Here is a 21,491-nt window from a genome sequence, read left to right on the forward strand (position 1 = left end):
CACTCTCTTCAACCACAGCCGCCTCTCCATGTTCCTCGATCTCTTCATCTCACAACCCGAAAGAAACCTACTATTAACACCGAAGCCTTCCCCTCAGCGGGGTCTTCTTCTCCTTTGGTCTCCTCAACAGCAATGGCCACAGACCAGCCAAAACAGCCCCCGCTTTTCTTCATCTTCTGCAACTGACCACAAGTAGCTCACAAACTCGTAGCCATTCCCCACAAGCCGCACACCTTTCCTTCTCCACAACCATCAGATCTTCCATCTGAAGAAGAAGGAAAGAACAGAAAATCAAGAGGAAGAAAGAAGACCGAGAATAGATCTAAAAAAGGAGAAAGAACCGGAAAGTTTGCTTGTGTTTTTCTTGTTTTGCAGGTCACCGCCGACGAGGAAAGCAAGAAGGGAGGAAGTCATTCCAGATCCACCCAGTCCCCTTCACGCGCTGCCAATGGCTGCCGTGCGTGGAGAGGACACGCCACCACTGTTCTGGTGGTTTAGAAGACTTCCCAACAGTTCCTAGATTTTTAGGGTTTATTTTGTAATTTTTGAATTGTATAATGTGTTTGATTTTTATTATTTTATAATATGTAATTATGGGTGTGAGACTAAAAATAGTGATGTGTGTGTGTGCTTTTTTTTTTTGTTTTTAAATGATAAAAAACCAAAAAAGACAAAAAAAGGAATTAAAAAAACAAAAAATTAAATGTTTTAATTTGCATAGAATTCAGTTCATATTTTAAAAAATAAAATATTGTCACACGTGTGAGGTGTTGCGACGAATGTTCCTATCTTAGGTAAGTATCTGGAAATTGAGAAATATGGGGAGACAAGGATTCCTTGTCTTTAATCACTGGAAAGCGGGAAATGCAATCGCCACTTAGTATTTTGGTCACTAGGAACCCTAACTGGTCTCAGAGATCGAGTACAGGGACTAGTTATGTAAAAGGAAGGTATTAGCACTCCAAATACGCCTTACCTAAGGTAAGCTGCATTGTTTGATTATCTGATAAAAAGCTAAGGTGTTATTATATTTCTAATTGTTGGTATATCTAAGGTTTAAGAAAAGTCCTTCTCCGTAATAAGATCCTTATCTTATCGGGTAAAACCCTATCCGTTCTAATGTCTATAAAAAACCACTACCTTTTTAATATCAGGAATACGTTTTACGTATAAATTCATAATCCTAGATACTAAAAGAAAAGAAAAATATTTTTTTGAAATTTTTGAAATATTGGCCTAGTTCTCATGGCTATAATAAACTTGTTATTAAAGCTAAAATATATGTTAAAATATATTTTTGATTTTTTTTTGTTTTATGTATATAAAAAAACGATATAATTTTTTTTTTATCTTTGAGAGACTTGGGCGTATGCATGAAAACAAAATATTTTTTTTTGTTTTATAATTTTTTTTGCAATGTTTTGACGAAAAGCAGGTATTTTAATACCGGATTTGTATCTTTACGGTATAAAAATACTAGCCAATATTATGCAAAGTAGATAGAAAGATACACGAGAAAATCACAAAATTTTTTAGAAAGATTTTTGGATTTTTTTAATTTTTTTTAATGAACAGTGGATTACTCTCTACTGTGCAATGTCAACAATAGAGCATCCGCTAAAAAAGAAGAAGAAGAAGAAAGGGAAGGGGAAGGAGGCTGACCTATGGTGGAAGCTTGGCTGCGATAAGGAGATACGGCTGGTGGCTTAGTAGGCTTCGGTGGAGGGAATGGTGGCTAGTGTTGGTTGCTGGTGAAGGAAGAAGAAAAGTTGCAGAGGAGAGAGGCTCGGCGGCGCGCTCACTATATGAGGTGGTCAGGCAGTTTCTTGTGATGGAGATGGAGGTGTTCAATTCGGTGGTGACGATGTTGGTGGCTGAACGCCGCGGTGGAGAGAAAGAGAGGTTCTACTGGCAGCAGAAACCGAGTATTGGAGGCTGGTTTTTTGGTTGTCTTTTGACCAGAATTTTTCTCTCCTTGGAGCATGCAAATCACATCTATTTATTGGTGGTGGACGAGGGACACTTTTTCTGTTCTAGTGCCAAATGTCAACCTTTGATTCGACCCGAAAGCACTCCAACCATTGCTTCAAAGAAGCAATGATGAACTGCTAGTTTTGTGCCGGAAAATGGCTGGTCGGGTTGGCTACTTTGGGGCGGTGCCACCACCTCTGCAGCCTCGATAAGCCCGAACGGTTTATACTAGCGTGTATTCAGGTATCACAGGATCATTTTCATGCAGGTTTCATCTAATTTGGGGAAGAAACGAGGCGTCAAACGCCTTGGAAAGGAGGCCCCTCGGGCAGCCTCGCTGGAGAAGAAATGAATAGTAACTTTTCTGCCAATTGCGCTTTAGTCCTTCAATTTGTGACTTATCTCTAATTACACCCTTGATTGGCTTCAAACTTTCAAAGTGTGAAGTATCTTACAAAATATCTTAAACGACGCGTCGTCTTGTTATTATTCATTGTCTTCTTCATTTGGCCTAAAAAGTTGTTCAGGTGCCTACTTTTCAAGGGCATTTAATGATTATTTTCTCAACCAAACCGGACAAACAATACACCATCATAATAGGCTGACATTGTACTACACCCCAAAGTAGGTCTCGCTAGAAAATTATCCCTACAGCAGTCGCGACACTACGCTAAAATGGCCAACCCGACCAGCTTTCAGCAGCTAACTTTCTTAGGCCATGATAGCAACTCTAAACAAATGGTTGGAATCTTTCTGGATCAAATTAAGGGCCAAGATTTGGCACCAATAAAAACAAGATGTCCCTCTTCCATACCCTATAAATAGGGGTGGATTCCATGCATTGAGTAAGAAGAAATCAAAGCCCAAAGTTGGTGAAAAATCAGCTTTTCTTCCTAGTTTTTTTCTTCTTATCTGCCAACCATCTTCTTCCTTTTCTTTCTTCACGCCTTTGCCGCCAGTGCCGCCACCAATATCACATGGACATTCCCAGCACTGCTAGTTAGCCACCCCTCACATCAGGGAGCCCTCTTCTCCTCCCTATTTTGCTAGAAAACCATGGCAATTTGCATGCAAAACCATTGTTCTGTTTGCATTGCTGAGCCGGGCCAGCAACCATGTGGATCATGGGTTGGACCCATTTCGGCCCAGCCCACCTCCCAAAAAAGCATAAGGGTTTGTTAGGCCACCTATCGGCCCAACTCGATTGGGTCGGGCTGGACCTACCTCATCCCAACCCATATATAAATAAAAAAAATTTCAAAGGCCCTTTAAAAAAAAATTGTGATTTTCTCGTATGTTTTTCTAATAATTTTGCATAATATCGATTTGTATATTTAAACTGTAAGATACATATCTGGTATTAAAATACTTGGTTTTCTCCGAAACATTTCTTAAAAAAATTGAAGATTAAAAAAAAATCTCAAAATTTTTTTAAATTAATTTTCTCTTTTAAAAAAACAAAAAAAAATGTTTTGTTTTCATGCATATGACCAAATCCTAAAAGTTTTCTAAGCATACTTTTTACCAAAAAAAAAAACATCTTTCTCATGTTTTGAAATGCAAAAATAGAAATTGAATTCGAGTTCTGTTAAGCATTTGAATTTTATATATTTAACACTTTGTATAAATATGTAATTAATACATCTTTTATCTTGGAAATAGGGAGAGATAAGGAATTCTTGTCTTTTATTCGAGGAAAAATAGAATGAGAGTCGCCACCTAGTATTTTGGTCATTAGGAACTTTAACTGGTCTTAGAGATCGGGTATGGGGACTGGTTGCGTAAAAGAAAGGTATTGGCACCCCAATTACGCCCGACCTAAGGTAAGCTGCATTGTTTTCTTGTCTTCCTCGGTAAGGAGATCCTTATCTTATCAGGTTAAACCTAACCGTTCTAACCATGGTTGTTAAAAACGAGTTTTGACTCGTAAAATCACCGATTTTACGAGTCAAAAGGCATAAAACGTGTAAAATCAGGTTTAAAACTCGAAAACCGGTAAAATCGGTCAAACCCGGTCAAACTCGCATAAAATCGGGTCAACCCGTAAAAAACGTAAAACTCGGTCCGATTTCATGATTTCACGTGAAATTTAAAACTTGTGTATGTGCTGACTCAGCACCCCCTTTTCCCAGTCCCTACCCAACCCGTGACCGACACTCCAGTGACTCCACCCTTCGTCCCTTTCCCTTTTCCCCTTTCCCCAGCAGATTCACCATCTCTACCTCTCTCCCCCCCCTTTCTAAATGCGCAGAAGCAAGAACCATCACAACCAAGAACAGGGCCTCTTCGATCTCTTTCTTTAACACTCTCTAAGAAACAAGAGAACCCACCAAAAATGCGGGGTTTATGGCCCCCTTTCCTCGTCATTATACTAGTATCATTCATGTCTGTGTCGGCGGTTTACTGTGCTAGTCTTCTCCATCTGGAGAGGGCTTTTCCTTTAAACAACCACGGTCTTGAACTCCATCAACTCAAAGCTCGAGATCGACTCAGACACGCCCGTCTTTTACAAGGCTTTGTTGGTGGTGTTGTCGACTTCTCTGTCCAAGGTTCCTCTGATCCTTACCTCGTCGAGTAATTTTATCGCCACCCCTCTTTCCTAGTTGTAAGGCTCCTTTCTATGATTGAATTGCATTCTTGGAGGTAAAAAGTCTCATTTCAGTGCTATTTAATGAACTCACAGTGATGAGTTTTGTTTAGAGTTGGTAAATTAGTATTCATGCATTTCTTGCTCACAAGCACACTTAAAATGAGATTGTGGTGGATATTGCTTGTGATTCTTTCAACTCAGATCAACGAGAAATCTTGGGTCTATGCAGGGGTTGTTTTCTTAGCGATTGTCCCGCTTCATGGCAGTAATGAGCTAAAAATGGAAGAAAAGGAAACGAAATGGGATTTTTGTGCATGTTGGTTTAATTATATTTAGTAAAGATTGATTCTTTGCTTTTGTTTGTATCCAAAAAGATTGATTTTTGTTGTTATTTATATTGTGTGCTTAAATTATTATATTATTGACTAATTTTGCTGTTCTTTCCTTTTGGGTTTCCATTGCAATCAGGGTGGGTCACAGGAACTTCAGAGACCTTGTAATATATCTGTCTTGGTTCTCTTCAGTTTTGTGTGCTGTTCCACATTCTTTTTAGGATGGAATCTGATAACTAGTAATTTTTTAGTACTTGATGATTATACGCCTTGATATTCTTTGATTCTTGTCTTTTTTCTTTTGCTTAGACTTTATTTTACAAAAGTGAAATTGGGCTCTCCTCCTAGAGAATTCAATGTGCAGATTAATACTGGAAGTGATGTCTTGTGGGTCTGCTACAATTCCTGCAACAAACTGCCCGCGTACTAGTGGCCTTGGAGTAAACTCTCTTTCGTTGCCTTGTCATTAGTCTTTCTATACATTTGCAGAATTGGAAAACTTAAAACTAAGGTTCAACTTCCTGTGGTATGATGTTTGTGTTTTGCAGATTCAGCTCAATTTCTTTGATTCCAACAGCTCATCAACTGCTGGGCGGCTGTTCAAACCCAATCTGCACTTCAGCAGTTCAAACCACAGCAACCCAATGCTCTTCTCAGACTGATCAGTGCAGTTATACATCCCAATATGGAGATGGAAGTGGGACATCAGGCTATTATGTCTCTGATACACTTTATTTTGATGCTATTTTAGGGCAGTCACTGATCGCTAACTCCTCAGTTCTCATTGTCTTTGGGTAGGTTTTCTAATGCTGTTGAACAAGAATGGGGCGTGTTCAGTGTTTTGATTGACAATGATTATTTTTTTAGAGAGAAGGGATAGGTGGAATTAAAGAGAACTGCTATTGGGTCTATAATGTCTTTTCCTTTTTTGTCAATCTTTAGTATGTTTGATTAATTTGTGTTCAAGTGTATTGAACTGCAGGATATAACATGTATATGTGAACTGCAGGATAATTCAACATTAATGCTCTCTATTTTTTGAACTGCGATTTTACGATTTTTAGTTAAAAATTTTTACTTGCGATTTTACGATTTTACGATTCGAGTTTACGATTCGAGTTTATATTGTATGTTCCGTGTCGTGTCAAAAAAGCGTTTTTGACAACCTTGGTTCTAACATCATTAAAAGAACTACCTTTTTAATATCAAGAATGTGCCTTACGTATAAACGCATAATCCTTAATATTAAAAGAAAACAAAATAGGTTTTTTTTGTTATTTTTGAAATATTGACCTAGTTCTCATGACTTTAATAATCTGGTTATTAAAGCCAAAATGCATGCTAAAACCTTTTTTTAAAAAATACAATATGATTTTTTGATTTTGTCTTTGAGGAACTCGGCCATATGCAAGAAAGCAAGACACATTTTTTTTTTTTTTTTGCAAAGTTTTAATGAAAACCGGGTGTTTTAATACTGGATTTATATCTTTACGGTATAAAAATACAAACCAATACTAAGAAAAATTCAGTAGGAAAATCATAGATTTTTTAAAATAATTTTTGAAGAAAATTTCCTTTTATTTATTTTTTAGCTGGGCCCAGCTCGACCCATGTGGCTGGGCTGGACTCAGCAAGCCTAGCTAGGTCACTAGGCCAAGCCAGTGACCTGATTGGCTTTTAACCGCAAGCATGCATGAATAATTCACACATGCCTACTACAGCCACAATGTAATTAAATTTCACATGCACAGTGTTTGTGCAATTATAAATGGAAGTAGAATGAGTGAAAAGCTTACCTAGTTCCTAGCCATTGCTGGGAGAAGTCCTTCCTGAGCTTGTCGTTAGGATTCTGGGAAGAAGCTATGATGCCACTTCCTACGTCTAGCTTCCTTTCCGTTCTATCTTCTCCTCATGTCCGTCTCTTTTCTCCTCTTTCTGCGTCTGGTTCTCTCATTCTCTCTGTTTCTTTTCTTTAGTTCTTCTCCCATGTTCCGCTCTATCACCCTTGTATTTCCTCTATTACTCCTCTTCTCTTCCTCACACTCTCCCTCTCTATGTTTTCTACTCTCTTACGCTCTCCCTCTCTCTCTTTTCTCCCCCTTCTGTCCATCTCTCCTCTGGCTTTTATAGCCCGAGAATGCATGCATTTCCGTGGTTATTGCAGGAAGATTGTAACGGCCGACGTGCATTATGGTGACGAGGGATATCAGCCGTGGGACATGCTCCCCTAATTGAAGCAGCTCCACTTTCTTCTACTGTCGAGACCGTTGTAGATGAAGAAGGTAATGAACAGTTGTCAAGGAAATGACACCGTTTTAACATTCAAAATGAACATTTCTGATTTGGTCATTGGATTTTTTGCAATTTTGTAATCAAGCCCCCCTGATAAATATAACATTCTATATAAATGTTTATCTATTGTGACTGATGAGATCTCTTCATCATTTAAGTATCTTTCTATAATGATATTCACGAAGAATTTTAGGCCATAAAGTAGATCATCAAGTAATTTTATCTTTGGTGTTTGGCTTATCCAAGACTTGTATATATACCCCAATAAGAGATCAATAAGATTGGTGTTACCAAATTTTTAACAAGAGATCTTCCTATATGTTTTGTTTTTCATTAGCATTTGTGAGATTATGATATTTCCCCCCTATATTTTAGATGATTTGAGGTATTTTAATGCCCATTAGTGGTACTTATATATAGATGGCTCCCTTACTATATATTATCCTTATATTTATACTTGAAGAGTGTAAGCTTTTAAGGCTTATATTGGGTTGAGCTCATTTTATCATATTATTGAAAGAGATGAACTTATATATATATTGATTTGAACAAATAAAGACTATATTAGTGCCACTCTTATGAATGTTAGAGGCATCATCTATAAACAATTTCTTTCTCTTAATAATTGGAGCTTGTTTATTTCTTTATCCTAAAATCATTGAAGGAACATTCAATTTAAAGTCAGTGAGAGCCTGAGCCTTAATGATTAGTTAAATCTTATATTGTAGTCCAAATTCTACCAACTTGATGGTCTAATGGACTCACTGCCCTTGTATGTTTGGTTTATAGAGGATCTATCTAAATAGCTTATCGGAAAGCACTATAATTAGGTGAGCCTAAAAGTAGGGATGAATTTCCTAAATGTGCTAACCAATACGAAGACCATTTTTTCCGCCTTTAGATACCTTTTTTTCTATATATTATAAAGCCTAACTAGCAATAATATCACATACCTTTAAATATAGACAAAATAGTATTCTTTTCCATTGATTGTGATAAGTTATACAAAAAAGATAGGAAGACTTTTAGCTTTTCAATTACTTTTTCACACATTAGAGTCCATTAAAAGTTACTGATATTTTAAAGGAGCAAAAAAAAAACAAGTCATTGTTTTTCTATCTGGGAAATGAAGTAATTCAGGACAACTTGTCGACTAGGAAACTTTCATACATCTTTCAATAATTAGGGATGATCATGTATAGAATGGCCTGAACTTTCTAGCTCAAGGTTATGATTAATCCTTTTGACGCTTACAAGTAACCCTAATAATTTACTTCACAAATAAAAAATACATACTTAAAACAACTTATATTTCTCTAGTATTTTTATAAGAACTAAGAATACCTCTTGTAGGCCTCAATGTGCTTTTTAAAACTCATATATTTAACTAGCATGTCATCCACATAGGTCTTTATATTCCTACCTAACTAGTCGCCAAATACCTTATCCACCATCATCTAATAGGTTTTCCTTATGTTATTGAGGTTGAAAGGTATGGCTTTATAATAATATGTTCATCTATTTATGATGAAAAAGGTTGTTTTTGTTTCTCATCATAGGGGTACTTGGGTATCTTATAGTAGCTAGATTTGTCATCCAAAGAACTCAAAATCAATGATTGAGTCAATCATCATATCAATATTAATAAGAAAGAAGTTATCTTTCAAGCAAGACTTGTTGAAGTCGGTGACATTGGCAAACCAAATAAGAGTATATGACTTCTTGAATGATTCTCACTTTTAGAAGTTTACCACTTTATTGGATATCGTCTTTTTTTTTTCACCCTTCAAAACTCTTTTTCTTCTAACAAATATAAGAAAAAAAATTGATATTAAGTCTTTTTGTCTTAGATGATTCTAAGAATATCCACCAACCTAAAATGAAATCAATCTTTTAATTTTTAGGATCTCAACAAGTTCACTTTATTCAACCATTAAAGTTGAACCAATCTTCATTAAAGAGTCTAGATATTCCTCCTTTAAAACCATATCCTGCAATTCTCTAATGAATTTAGTCGAACTTTCTCTTCTCTTTAATGTCAAACCTTTTTGGTTATTAAACATGATGGTTTTCTTCATTTTTAGACACGAAAAGATGTATTTATAAAAGATTAATTGGTTGCCACTAATCGTAACCACGTTGTCCTTTGTAGGGAACTTTAAAGTTAGACACTTAGTGTTAATGGTTATATTAATGTCATGAAGGAGGGGTCTTCTAATAATGGTATTGTATGCTAGGTTTATTTTAATGACCATGAAGATTTAGTAGAATATTTTGCACTAAGGGTACGTGCTCGTGGTAACGAGTATCTTAATAGCTCCCTTTATATTTACTTTTCTCTCTCTTTATCCCTATTAAAAAAGTCTTGATCGAGCATAACTTGGAGGTATTAATCTTTATTAGGCGAAAGACCTATTTGGAGAAAACACTTATGATCAATGCTACTATTATCCATAAGGACTCAATGTATTTAGTGATTAGAAAGGATGGTGGTGGTGATGAATGATAGGTTTATACCAATGATTTGGTGTTTATAAGATGGTGAGAATATGCTTTCTATTTAACTTCCTTATTTTTATTAAAGTCTTCCTCTACTGAGAACTTGTCTAGAACGAAGTTAAACTTTGTATAAAGGTTAAGATACTCACTTGGCTCTCCTCAGTTCTAGTATGAGTTGGTCTAATCTTTTATAAATTGTTTAAAGTAGCCTTTCATTATTAGACTTTATATCTCCTTCATTAGTATAAAGCAATCATCAATTTCACGAGGTCTTAGTATAAAAGATAGTATTTTATGGATTGTGATATTGGGGCATCTTTCATGGAAAGGTTGGAAAAATTATAATTTTCTCTTTATATGATAACATATATTTCCATTTGAGTGATATTTAGAGAGGTAGTTTAAAGCTAAAAAATCTAAACGGTTGTGAATAGACCTTTTAATGTTTTCTTTGGGATTTGTAAATTATATAGAGACTTGTCTTTTTAGATTGTCTTCTTCTTTAACCTTAACAAATAAAGGTGAGCCTATCTTGCATCATTAACATCTTTTAAGTAAATTTAGATCTCTATTACATAATTTACTTGAAAGAGATTTCTTTCTAAAACAGTATAGAACTCACTTTATAGATTAGCATAATACTTCTTGTCTTTCGAGGTTTACATGGCCACTAACTCCATAAGCCATCAACTCTTAGTACTTTATTGATAAAGCTAGAGAGGTAAGCTTTGGTACTCTTATTTTTCATTTATGTGATGATTAAAAAACATTAGTGGAACTTTTCTTGGCAGTGTTGAGTGACGAGTTCAAAACATAGGCCCTCAAAATGAAGTATGGACTTGAGGTGCAAATTATTGTACCATTTTATCGTTGAGCCTCTAAAAATAACGGGGAGGTGTTTTCACTTAGTATTCATTATTTAGATTATTAACTTAAGAGTACCACTTATATTTTACATGTGTTATCAAGGGTAACTCAAACCATCATAACTATTCAAATTCATCTTTATAAAGATAAATTCCTTAGATATTTTAATGATCAAGATATATGGAACAAGGGCAGAGGTTTGGACTTGGTGGTCATAATAGTTATGCTCAGGATGTTAAACCACTTTGACCTTATACCTTAGTAGGGGCATTTAGGTTCAAGACTAACTAAATTCATCTAGAAGTGTAAACCTTTTACATGATATCCCTTTTGATGATCCTCTAATTGCAATGACATTCCAACCATTTCTTCACTCACCCTCTCTTTTGTTTCGAACCTTGACTTCCTAATTTTTTTTCAACATAATAAGAACTTGTTTAGGGGATGGAGGAGTAATGGTTTTTTTTTTCTTTCACTGTTCTCATTATCAAGTTAATTACATTCTTATCTAAAGAAAATTATTTATGCACTTTAAATAGAGGTACAAAAGGGTGGTTTTCATTTAAAGAGGAATGGTTGGTGGCACTAGTAGTGCTAATAGAATAGGAACAACCATTAGTTGTTATTGCATGGCTAAAAAGGCCTTTATCAATCTTTTCTCTCACTATTGTTGTTAGAGAATGTTTATAGGTTATAAATTAATGCTTATAAGGTTTAAGAAAACCCCTAAACTTGGTGTTTATGGGTTTTCAACTATGAAAAAAAAGCTTAGATGAGGAAAAAAGAATGGAACTTCCTCGCTTTGTTTTTGTTGTTTTTCTCTCTTTGTGTATAATGTATGTTGCGTTCCTTTTGCTACCTGCTTTGAAGCAGTCCTGGCTTTCCACTATGCGTGTCTTGTGTTTGGTTGCTGCTAAGCAATGCTATTTTTCCTTGCCTTTTGCTTTTTGGTTAGGTCGGGCACCTCATCTTAGATTCGGTTCTCCACTTAACCAATGTTAGCTCCTCCCTTTGATTCGATAACTCTTTTTAGATGAGCTTGATGTAAATGTTTTGTCAGGGAGCCTGTTCCCTTTTGTATGTTCCCTTTTGTATATCCTTGTATATGAACTTGCTAGTTCTTCAGCTTTGTATATTTTGATCTTTTATACATACTTACATTTTGATCAAAAAAAGAATGGAACTAGACATTGGACATGAAAATAATGTAAAAATTTGGGTGAGGAGTTGTGCTATTTGCTTCTGGTGTTTAAGATATTCATTTAGTTTAAAAATTAATTAGTATTTATGTTTAAGATACTTCAAGAATAGTTCAAAAGTGTGAGGAGTTGTGTTGTTTGCTTCTGGTGTTTTTCATTCATTTATATATTTTCGCTTCTTATTTCCGTGTATTTCATTGCCTTCTTGTATTATACATATACCTTTATCAATTAAAAGAAATGTAGTTTCAAACATTGTTATCTGGTGTTTTTTCCACACATTTGATTACTAAACTCTGCTCTTTCTGGAATTCTGCTAAGCTTGCACTATTAATGATGAAACTGTTGGTATCTCACAAGAGATTTATTGAGTACAAATGCCGAAACTTGATGTATGCCAAGAGACTACAGCAGATACATACCAAGTTCAAGATTATCTTGTGTGTTTAATGCTTGCAACTAGTGTTGAGACTTTTATAATTTTAAGAAAAAAATATCAAAAAAATAATGAAATAACAGTTCAACCGCAACCTCAAATAAACTCTTAGATTCAAATGGTAAGAAAAATATTCATTTGATCGTAAATTTGAGTTTCATTACTAGCATATCTTTGAAATAATATATTTACATTATTTTCATTTATTAAACTATTCTGAGTTTTAAACTCAACTATGGTGATGTGTGCACAATGTATTGCCTAATGCACTATCTAATGTGCAATTGATATATCAATACTCAACCTAAGTTTTTCATATTTTTACCTCGAAGTTTGAACTTGAAAAATCAAGAAAGGCAACATATGTTTTAACCGCTAGAAATTTTGCGTGGACAAAAAGATTGAAAATTATAGTGATATAGAATATGGATAATCACTTGCATTCTAAAATGCATTTTATATTATTTATACTCAAAACAAATCACTTTCCATACTAATGACCACATTGGATAAACTTGAGAAAATTAGCTAAACTTCACCCTTTTAGGTTTAGACTATACTAGATTGATTGCCCGAGCTTTGTTGTAGGCAATTTTAGACTGCGTGTAGATCATATGCACACCAACAATCTTATCTCTTGCTTTATTTCTCTTAAAAAATATGTCATGTACACTCACTTAAAAGAATAAGAAGAAGTAGAATTGAAAGCCTAACTCACTTTATTAACATTTTAAGAAACATAAACATTATCATTGATTAATTAACAAGCAAACCATGCAAAACCATTATTATCACGGAACAATTTCTCATTCTGCTTTGGTTGCCTAAGTGTCTGAGCATCAATGGGTTCTTCAATTCCTTTCTTTTCCCTTGCTTGGCCAACATTCTTTACTGCGTGTTTAATTGGGCTTCAAATTGTTGTTGAAGTATTAGTTAGCTACTAGTGTTGGATTCTTGCCATATTTATTCATTTCTGGCTTAACTCCTGTGTTAAAGACAATTGACAATATTTTCTGAGAATGATTTTGCTATGTAAGTTTTTTGCTTGCTGAAGTTGTTTGTTCCTGGTGATTTCATTATTGTTTTGTTTCATTGTTGTTGGAGTCTGTCCCAAAAACAATTAAATCCAACAGCTTCCATATTTCACTGTGTTCTCTATTCTTTCATTGTTTAATGCATGTTTAGTTTCATGCGATAAGTTTATCTTGCTAAATGGCTTCAAAATATTTTGTTTCTAGTTTTTGTTTTTGTTTCAGTTCTGTTTAATCGTTTTTTCCCTTTCTTTTGGGGTTGGTTTGGATGGGTTTCCTTTGTTTTTATGCAGCATGATTTCTTTTATGGATTCTTTTTGGCTTACTGTCTTTGGATTTTTAAATTCTTCTTGGTTTACAGTCTTTGGAGGTATAATTGGTTCATTTTTTAAAACGAAAACTTTTTGTTTTTGCTTGGTGGGATGGAATAATTTTGTTGTTCTTTTAGCCTTTGCATGACAGTTTAGTTGCAATTCTTATCATAGATGGGATGTTCTTGAATATTTTTTCTCAATCTTTGCAATGTTGACAGTTGCATGGCTAGGGCATGGGTACAATCATTGTTCTAGGAACTAGACTCAATTGACAACATTGACATGTTGTTAGGTTCTGACAAAAACCTAAGCTTGCTAACCTAGTTAGATTCATTATCAGTTAGTCTCCTAATATCCTATGAAATCATTATGGTTATAACTCAATTGTTACCCCTAATTTGTTTTTAAAAAAATCAAAATTCTTCCAAAAAAATCACGAAACTAGAAAATCCAAAAATATATTTTAAAAGTTGATTGGATGAAACTTTTTCAGGTTTTAATTGGACAAAATGAATTTTTCAAGGGTTTCATTGAATTAAAATCTATTGTAATTGAAGGAATTAAAAGACTAAGGACCAAAATTATCAATTTGGCATAATTAGGGAGGTTTTATTAGTTCAATCAAGGGCTTAATTGAATAATTTTTTGTTCTTATAAATGATTTTGACTTTAATTAAAAGGATTTTGAAATTCAGGGACCGTTTTAAGAAAGCTAGAAAGTAGAGAGATAAAAAACAAATAACAGCACCATATCATTTTCAAAAGAGAAACCCTAATCTTGGTGCGGTGGTTGGGTTTGATGGATTTATTTCTTATTCTCTCTTTTTTTTGTCAAAATATAATGGTGTTATTTTAACCTTATTTTTTTATTTTTTTTTAATTTTTTATAATCTTTTTTCTAATTGAATTTTGTTTTTAATTTCATCCCTCAGTATTTGATCTCAAATTATTTTTATATCAAATTTAGTCCACATTCTTTTAATTTTTATTTCTTTTGTTTTTGATCTCTTTTTTATTTTATTTTATTCACTTTCATCCCTTATTATTTTGAAGATTTAAAATTTTACTTTGTTATTTTTAGGGTTTGCTTTCTATGGGGTTAATCTTGGACTCATGACTCAAATTGGATACAAAAAATAAATGATAGGACACCACCATACCTTGGCAACGAGAAGAGAGAAAAGATGGAGGAATAGAAAAAGAAAACCCACCAGAGACCATCCACCGCTTTGCCCCACACATAGGTTGCACCACTAGAAAGATGATGTTAATATATGCTTCCAACGCAGTCACAAAATGCGGTGTTTTGCCACTGCAAGTGAGGAGCACATGAGGTGTCCACTAGCTAGGGCGTGTACTTAATATACATGTGTGCGTGTTTGTGTGTGTATGTGTGACTAAAAGACCAAATACCTCTTAGTCCACCTGAGTATAACAAAAAAACCAACAATCAAAGACAAAAACGCTCCTACAAGAAAGTTTTAAATTTTTTTTATTATGAGGACAATAAATTAATATAATTGTTCATTAAAAAAAATGTACATAAAGCCCTTGGATGCAAGTTTGTTTTTCCCCTAAAATGCAGTAATTTAACTGTTAAAATAATTAATGAATTTGAAAAAAATAAATGTGTCCATATGAAAAGGATCATATGAACATAATTGCAAGTTATTTGGTTTGTGTAGAGAAGGGTGAAACTCTCTTTTCACATTAGACATCTATAATGTTTTTACCACGTATTTTAGATTATTTGTTAATGTAATATTTATTACAACATAATATATAATGTGAAAAAATTCATGAAATGAAATTGAAAGGAGAAGAAATAATCATCTTGAGCAAAAGAAACCATCCATTGATGATCGTATTGCTACCATAAGAATAAACTTATTCAATGATGGTGGCCTACTTCCAAAGGTGTAGAATATTCACTAGCTCCCCTCGCTAGCCTTCCCTGCATCGATGTTCGGCTTTGCAACCTCTTCCTGAAGGGGCTGGGTCTGGGTTAAGGCGGCACCGGGGATTCTTCTTTGGGTCACATCCAAGACCTTCGTAACTTATGTATGGTGGCTTGTCTCTAATGGTATTGACCACATCTCCTGCTACAAATGTGGTCATTAAGAGCATGAAAACCCCCAAAACCAGCAATGCTTTAGACGATGCCATTAAACACCAACAATCAATATAAGTGTTGCTCCTTTCTGAATATGGATTTGGTGACAATAATGCGAAAGGTCTGGCTTTTATAAATATGTAGCATGCATGTAGTGTTTGCCATTTATAGCACAATTATTTTTTGCAGCAACTCGAATTAATGTGTGGTTGTCTCTTTGCTTCCCAGATTATATGCACTTTTTTAGCTATTTCCTTTCTACCACATAATTTTAAACCTAATATTATGGAGAATCATGGTAAAAAAAAAAAAAACTATGTATAACCATGATCCAAAAAAGTCGAGGAGAATCGTACAATGTGGACAAAATCTCTCTAACCATCGCACAAATTGCTTTGACAATATTGGGCACGTGAGGATGGTCTACGTTTGGCATGAAAAATATATTAAGATTATATTATTGACAATGTAACTCTCATAAATAGGGCATTTCTAACCTCTCTTTTACGCACCAAGAGAGTTTTGACAAATTGCTATCTATAGCGGTCAAGAAAAAAGAGATGCGTTCCACAAGCCTTAAAATCCTCCCAACCTTTAGTCTTAAGAGTACTTGTTTTAGAACGAGTGACCTTTATCATGGCCTTAAGGGAGAGAAGTGGGAGCTTCTGATTAATTTCCTAGCCAGGGATTAGGAAATAAGCAAAGAGTTTTAGTTTATTAACGCAACTCCGAAAAAAAGTAAAATAAAATAAAGTTTATGTAGTGCGGAGAGCAAATGAGATGAGAGAAGTTTGTAGCATATTGTACATCGCTTAATGAATTTGATCTCACAGGGAGGAGCATATTGTGGCCACATCTAGCTTTAGAGATTGAGAGGATCTGATTCAACTTAATTGGAGACCTTGATCTGCTAAACCGAGAGCTTCCACTCTTCTGGAACATTAGATGAGCCGTCTGCAACTTCAGCAAACAGACTTACATTCATAGCTCCTGATTAAGAACGAAAGGCTATCTACTGAGAGCATGATTTGTGCCCTGAGTTGCAACTTAGGTCCATTTCCTTTTCATGCACGTGAGGAAGACATAGATGGACTTGGCTCCAGTCACCAGCAAAGAAACGTAGTTCTCCTTCAGTACCAGCACTTCCCTCTTTTGTTGCAGAACGGTGAGATCTTACTGAAAGATTGGCATTTACATTGGGAATGGTGAGGCATCGAAGGACTTCAGTATTGAAATCATGAAAATGTACAGCACTTACACCCTGATGCAGCAAAACAAGAAGCTCAAGAAAGATGTAGATTTTCCAATACAGGAACTTCATATGAAAAAGTGAAGTCAAAGATGCAAAAATTTAACTCAATTAATGCAAGGATCCCAGGAAGTCCATGACAGACACCCAAGCAGAAAAAAAGAGTGCACAAACTTAGAAACAAAAACAACTAAAAAGAGTTGATGTAATAAAAGAAATGTGTCTCATAACGTTTCATAGTCTTCGTTTATGATGATAAAAAAGTTGTTTTTTCCTTAATATTCTTAGCTAAACCATAACAAGGATCACAACGAATTCCCTTAGAATTACCAGCTTATAGAAAAAACCTTCAGTTTAAGGCTAAATTATACGTAGTGAAATTCATCACTCACTTCTAGCATTATATTTCACATATAAAAAACAAAATGAACCCTAGAACCACACTAGGTTCGTAACCCAGCTCTCATAGTCTTATCGGTAGAATAAACGACACAAAAGATCAACTCCTAAAATCTACTGAAACGAACCCAAGATACATAAAGTTCTAACAATCAAAGTAGCAGCAATTAGACTTATGCATCGACAAGGATTAAACTTAAAGCAGTTAAACACAACAAACTTTATAGCCCAAACCACAGTCACAATTTTCTATGGGCTACACCCGTTGTGGTTGTTCATGATTATTTATCTTGCCTAATCAACACAATTTCTTGTGAAAACAATTTTACAAAACATGTAAATTTCATTACAAACTAACAATTTATGAAAGCATTGATTTTTTCAAACGTTCTTCCTTGATTTCTTCTGTGTCGAGCTCTCTCTTCAACATGTTGATCTTATCAGTTTGGGAATTCTTGACAGCTTTTCCTTAGACTTTTGCTTCAGCCCGCTCACTCTCAAGTATTACATGTTCCTTGTATAATTACTCATATTGCTCAATCCAGCTTTCTAACTCCGCTTGGACTCTTGAAGACATATCAGTCCTTTCTTAGAAATTAATGAAATTGGCTTTCAATGTCTCAAATACAATATTGGTTTGCATCGAACTTGCTCCTAATTCTCCTCTCTCCTTCTCAGATCGATTTTTGGCCACTTTTTCCTCTTTCAATTGCTTGTCTAAAAACACAACTTTCTTGTCTTTTTCCATTAATTGTTGCTCCACAAACTTCCTTAATTTCTCTTTAGTGAGGAGTTGTTCCTCGAGGGAGATCTTGAAAGTTTTACTAGTGCCCGAGTCTACCTGGAGCTTTTCCAGTTGTTCTCTTAGTTCTTTCTCGTTGTTAATCTTTTTTCTCTTATTTAGTTCAGTGGCTTGAGAAGTCCAAGATTCAAATTCGAGATTCATAGGGACAGTACTTATCAATGATAGATTTCTTCACTTCGGGTACTTTTCAATAGTGATTGGATCCCTCAAACCTCAAACCATCTGATTCTTTTTTTTTATATATATCAATATTAGCAGTTTCCAATCTTGTTTGATGTTTTCCTTGATTACTTTTAAAGCGGACTAGTCTTTAAATAACCTAGAGAATCATGATAGTTTGGCCGTCCTCGACACATGTTGTATGTCCCCGAGCTGTCTAGCAACCAAGACGGGCACGTAACTAACATATCTAGTTATCACAATCAAAGGCACCCATTGTCTTTGTCCACAACCCATCAGACAATTTGTTGCTCTCATCTATGGGGCTTTCCATTTAACTTCACCTTGCGGAATTCTCTAGAGTTTTGTCTTCCATTTTTTTTCACTTAGATCATTTCACTCTTCCTCTTTAACTATTTATAATGTTTTTTGACTAAACCATTAGAAATTGTTAAATATTGGTTTTTTGGTTTTTATATGGCTAATCAACCATATGTATAGCAGTTGTTCGCAGCGTCTTATTGATCCTTTATCAATCTTCCTGCAATGATTGATTGTCGGGATAGTTTTAACTTTCTAGGAAAAAATTTTATTTTCCATAAGGTAAATTCAAGGAGTGGGTGTCTTTATACACCCAGTCACCAGCTAAGTAGTTCTTGGTTGGAGAGTTGGACAATGCACACGTAACTCCTTCAATTTATAAAAGCATTAAAGAGCCCCCCTACACCTACAGGGGATTTATTTTACATGTCAATTATTAGTCGAGGACATACACACGACTTCATCAAAATGCATCTTCAAAGGTCTTTAATTTGAATCTTAGATCTACATATATTCAACGATTAAGGATTTAGACAGTAATTGCTCAGACAGTAACAGTTCAGGACTTAGACAATGACAGTAACAATTAAGGATTTAGATAGTAACAGTTCAGACAGTAACAATTCAGGACTTAGATAATAACAGTTCAGATAATAACGGTTCAGGCCTAAGACAGTAATAGTTCAGACATAAACAGTTCAAGACTTCAATAATAACTGTTAGACTTTCATATATATATATATAAACTGAGTCGTGCGGACACATGCACGTTGATATACTAACTCTGAAAATATACATGATATATGTATGTATGTTATAGTGAGGAAATGAACATGCATAGAAAGTAACATATGTGTAATGAATGAATATGGATTTTCTATAACATTTGGGTTGAAGGGATCATGACAAATGACTTCTTTGTGATTCAGGAGGAGCGACCAAGATTGGATCTTCTCGTGGAGGAGGTCGCGAGACAAGCAGAGCAGGTGCGTGATTTTTCCCTCCTCTTTGCACTTATGCAATTTAAAGTCTTTCTGGTGAATGCAATTACAATAATGTCAAGTTGAATGTAAATAAAGTCTAGCGTATTTACAAGATTAGCTGCGGCTAATGGCATCTATGATAGGATTGCCGGGAGATGAATTATAAGATTAGCTTCGGCTAATGGCATCCGTGATAGGATTGTCAGGAGATGAATTACAAGATTAGCTTTGGCTAATAACATCCATGTTGGGACGCTCGGGAACGATCGATAAGACTCGATTTGTAAAGGGTATTCGTGTTTGAATGACCTAGGAAAATTGATAAGTATAATTGTCTAAAAATGTCGAGGTTGGACTATGTAAAATCAGCCAGTTCATGCAAGTGAATAAGAGTATTCAAATTAAGGATATGCAAATGAGTTTTATAGGGTTTTAAATGATTTACAAGCAAATTATAAGTTGATTGTTAGAATTCTTATGGATTCGATAGAAAATTTATACTTCATTAGTATACATTACATGATCATCTATATTTCTTTTGTAAACATAATGGTATGCTTACTAAGTTGTTTATGGAACTGGTATGTCAAATGCCTAGGGAGATCGTTAGTTTTTAGGACTCCACTTTGTTAAACTTATGTAAATATTTAACTTAAGCATAATGAAATTAGCATGATTGTGCAGTATGCCTTTTGTGTAAACCTTGATGTATATAAAAATCTTAGCTTAGCATATAGTACATTAGTTATGTAAACTTTGATATAATGAATGAACCAGAACTCCTTAGTTATGTAAACCTAGATGTATAAATACACCTAGTCACATGGCAAAATTAATATCCCATCCTCGGCCACAAAAAAAATAGCTATAAAAAGTAAGGCCTAAAGCTATCATGTTTAACCTTCAGCAAACTCCTTGTGAGTAAGGCAAATTATCACTTTAAGGAATAAAAACTGAGCCAAGGAATCTATCATGTTTCCAAATGCAGAAAAAATGTTGAAATTCTTCAGGCACTTTCCTGTAATCACGTGGGCAATTCCTTTTCATGTCAAATTATAGCCTGAAGATGATGGACTAACAACACTTGCATTCACAAGTGAACAACTGTCCATGACATTATGCAACATAAAAGGGAATGAGGTTGATGTGACACTACTAGAAAATCAATAAATACAAACGGAAATTCCGAGAAAATATTTCCGTCGGTAAATTTCTGATGGATTTTACCGACGGAAATATTCGCTCGGTATATACCGAGGGAATTACAGTGGAAAAAAAATTAAAACAAAGCAAAAAAAACAATGATGTGTCATTTATACCAACAAAATTACCGACGGAATAAATTCTGTTAGTAAAATCATTGGTAAACCGTGAACATTGTTCATCATGTCAATTACAAAGGGAATCACCAACGGAAAATTCTATTGGTATTTTCCAAAGAGCTCTTAAACTGTTGACTTCCCAATTGCACAGTTAATTACTATTATTTACAGATAAAATCATTGACGGATTAAAAAGTCATCGGTGTTATTTGCCAGTTTTCTAAAAAAGTTTGATTAAATTACAATTTTAAATTAAATATTACAGACGGAATCACCGATAAATTGAAAAGTCGTCAGTGATATTTGGTGATTTCTGAAAAAAATTTATTAAATTAAAAATTTAAATTAAATATTATAAACGTAATCACTGACGGAATGATTAAAAATATTAATATTAAATTATCCATCGGTAAAATCATCGGTAAAACACCCCAATAAAAAGCCTAGAATCTCTAATTTCACAATAAACGAGGCTCCTTTGTTCTTTTTCTTCTTCTTCTTCTTCTTCTTCTTCTTCTCCCTCATATGTAAAAAACATCAATATCCATTTCTTTCTCTTCTCTTCTCTCCTCAACTCCTTCTCTTCTCCTCCTTGCTCAGGTATGTATT

The 21,491-nt window shown here is 34.5% G+C and overlaps 3 long non-coding RNA genes across 4 annotated transcripts in view; 1 reads left to right on the forward strand and 2 right to left on the reverse strand.

The window, feature by feature from the left end:
* Positions 1–15,779, reverse strand: part of LOC127904470 (uncharacterized) — a 56,328-nt gene extending 40,549 nt beyond the window's left edge. The window contains exon 1 of the long non-coding RNA XR_008057712.1: positions 15,580–15,779. This is a non-coding gene — a long non-coding RNA (uncharacterized LOC127904470). The remainder of the gene's footprint in view (positions 1–15,579) is intronic.
* The window catches only part of LOC127904471 (uncharacterized), a 117,651-nt gene that overhangs the window by 47,665 nt on the left and 48,495 nt on the right, over positions 1–21,491 (reverse strand). The window lies entirely within an intron of this gene.
* The window catches only part of LOC127904472 (uncharacterized), an 81,210-nt gene that overhangs the window by 47,420 nt on the left and 12,299 nt on the right, over positions 1–21,491 (forward strand). The window lies entirely within an intron of this gene.

Source organism: Populus trichocarpa, chromosome 17 (assembly GCF_000002775.5).
Source record: "Populus trichocarpa isolate Nisqually-1 chromosome 17, P.trichocarpa_v4.1, whole genome shotgun sequence".
In the NCBI taxonomy this organism is placed as follows: domain Eukaryota; kingdom Viridiplantae; phylum Streptophyta; class Magnoliopsida; order Malpighiales; family Salicaceae; genus Populus; species Populus trichocarpa.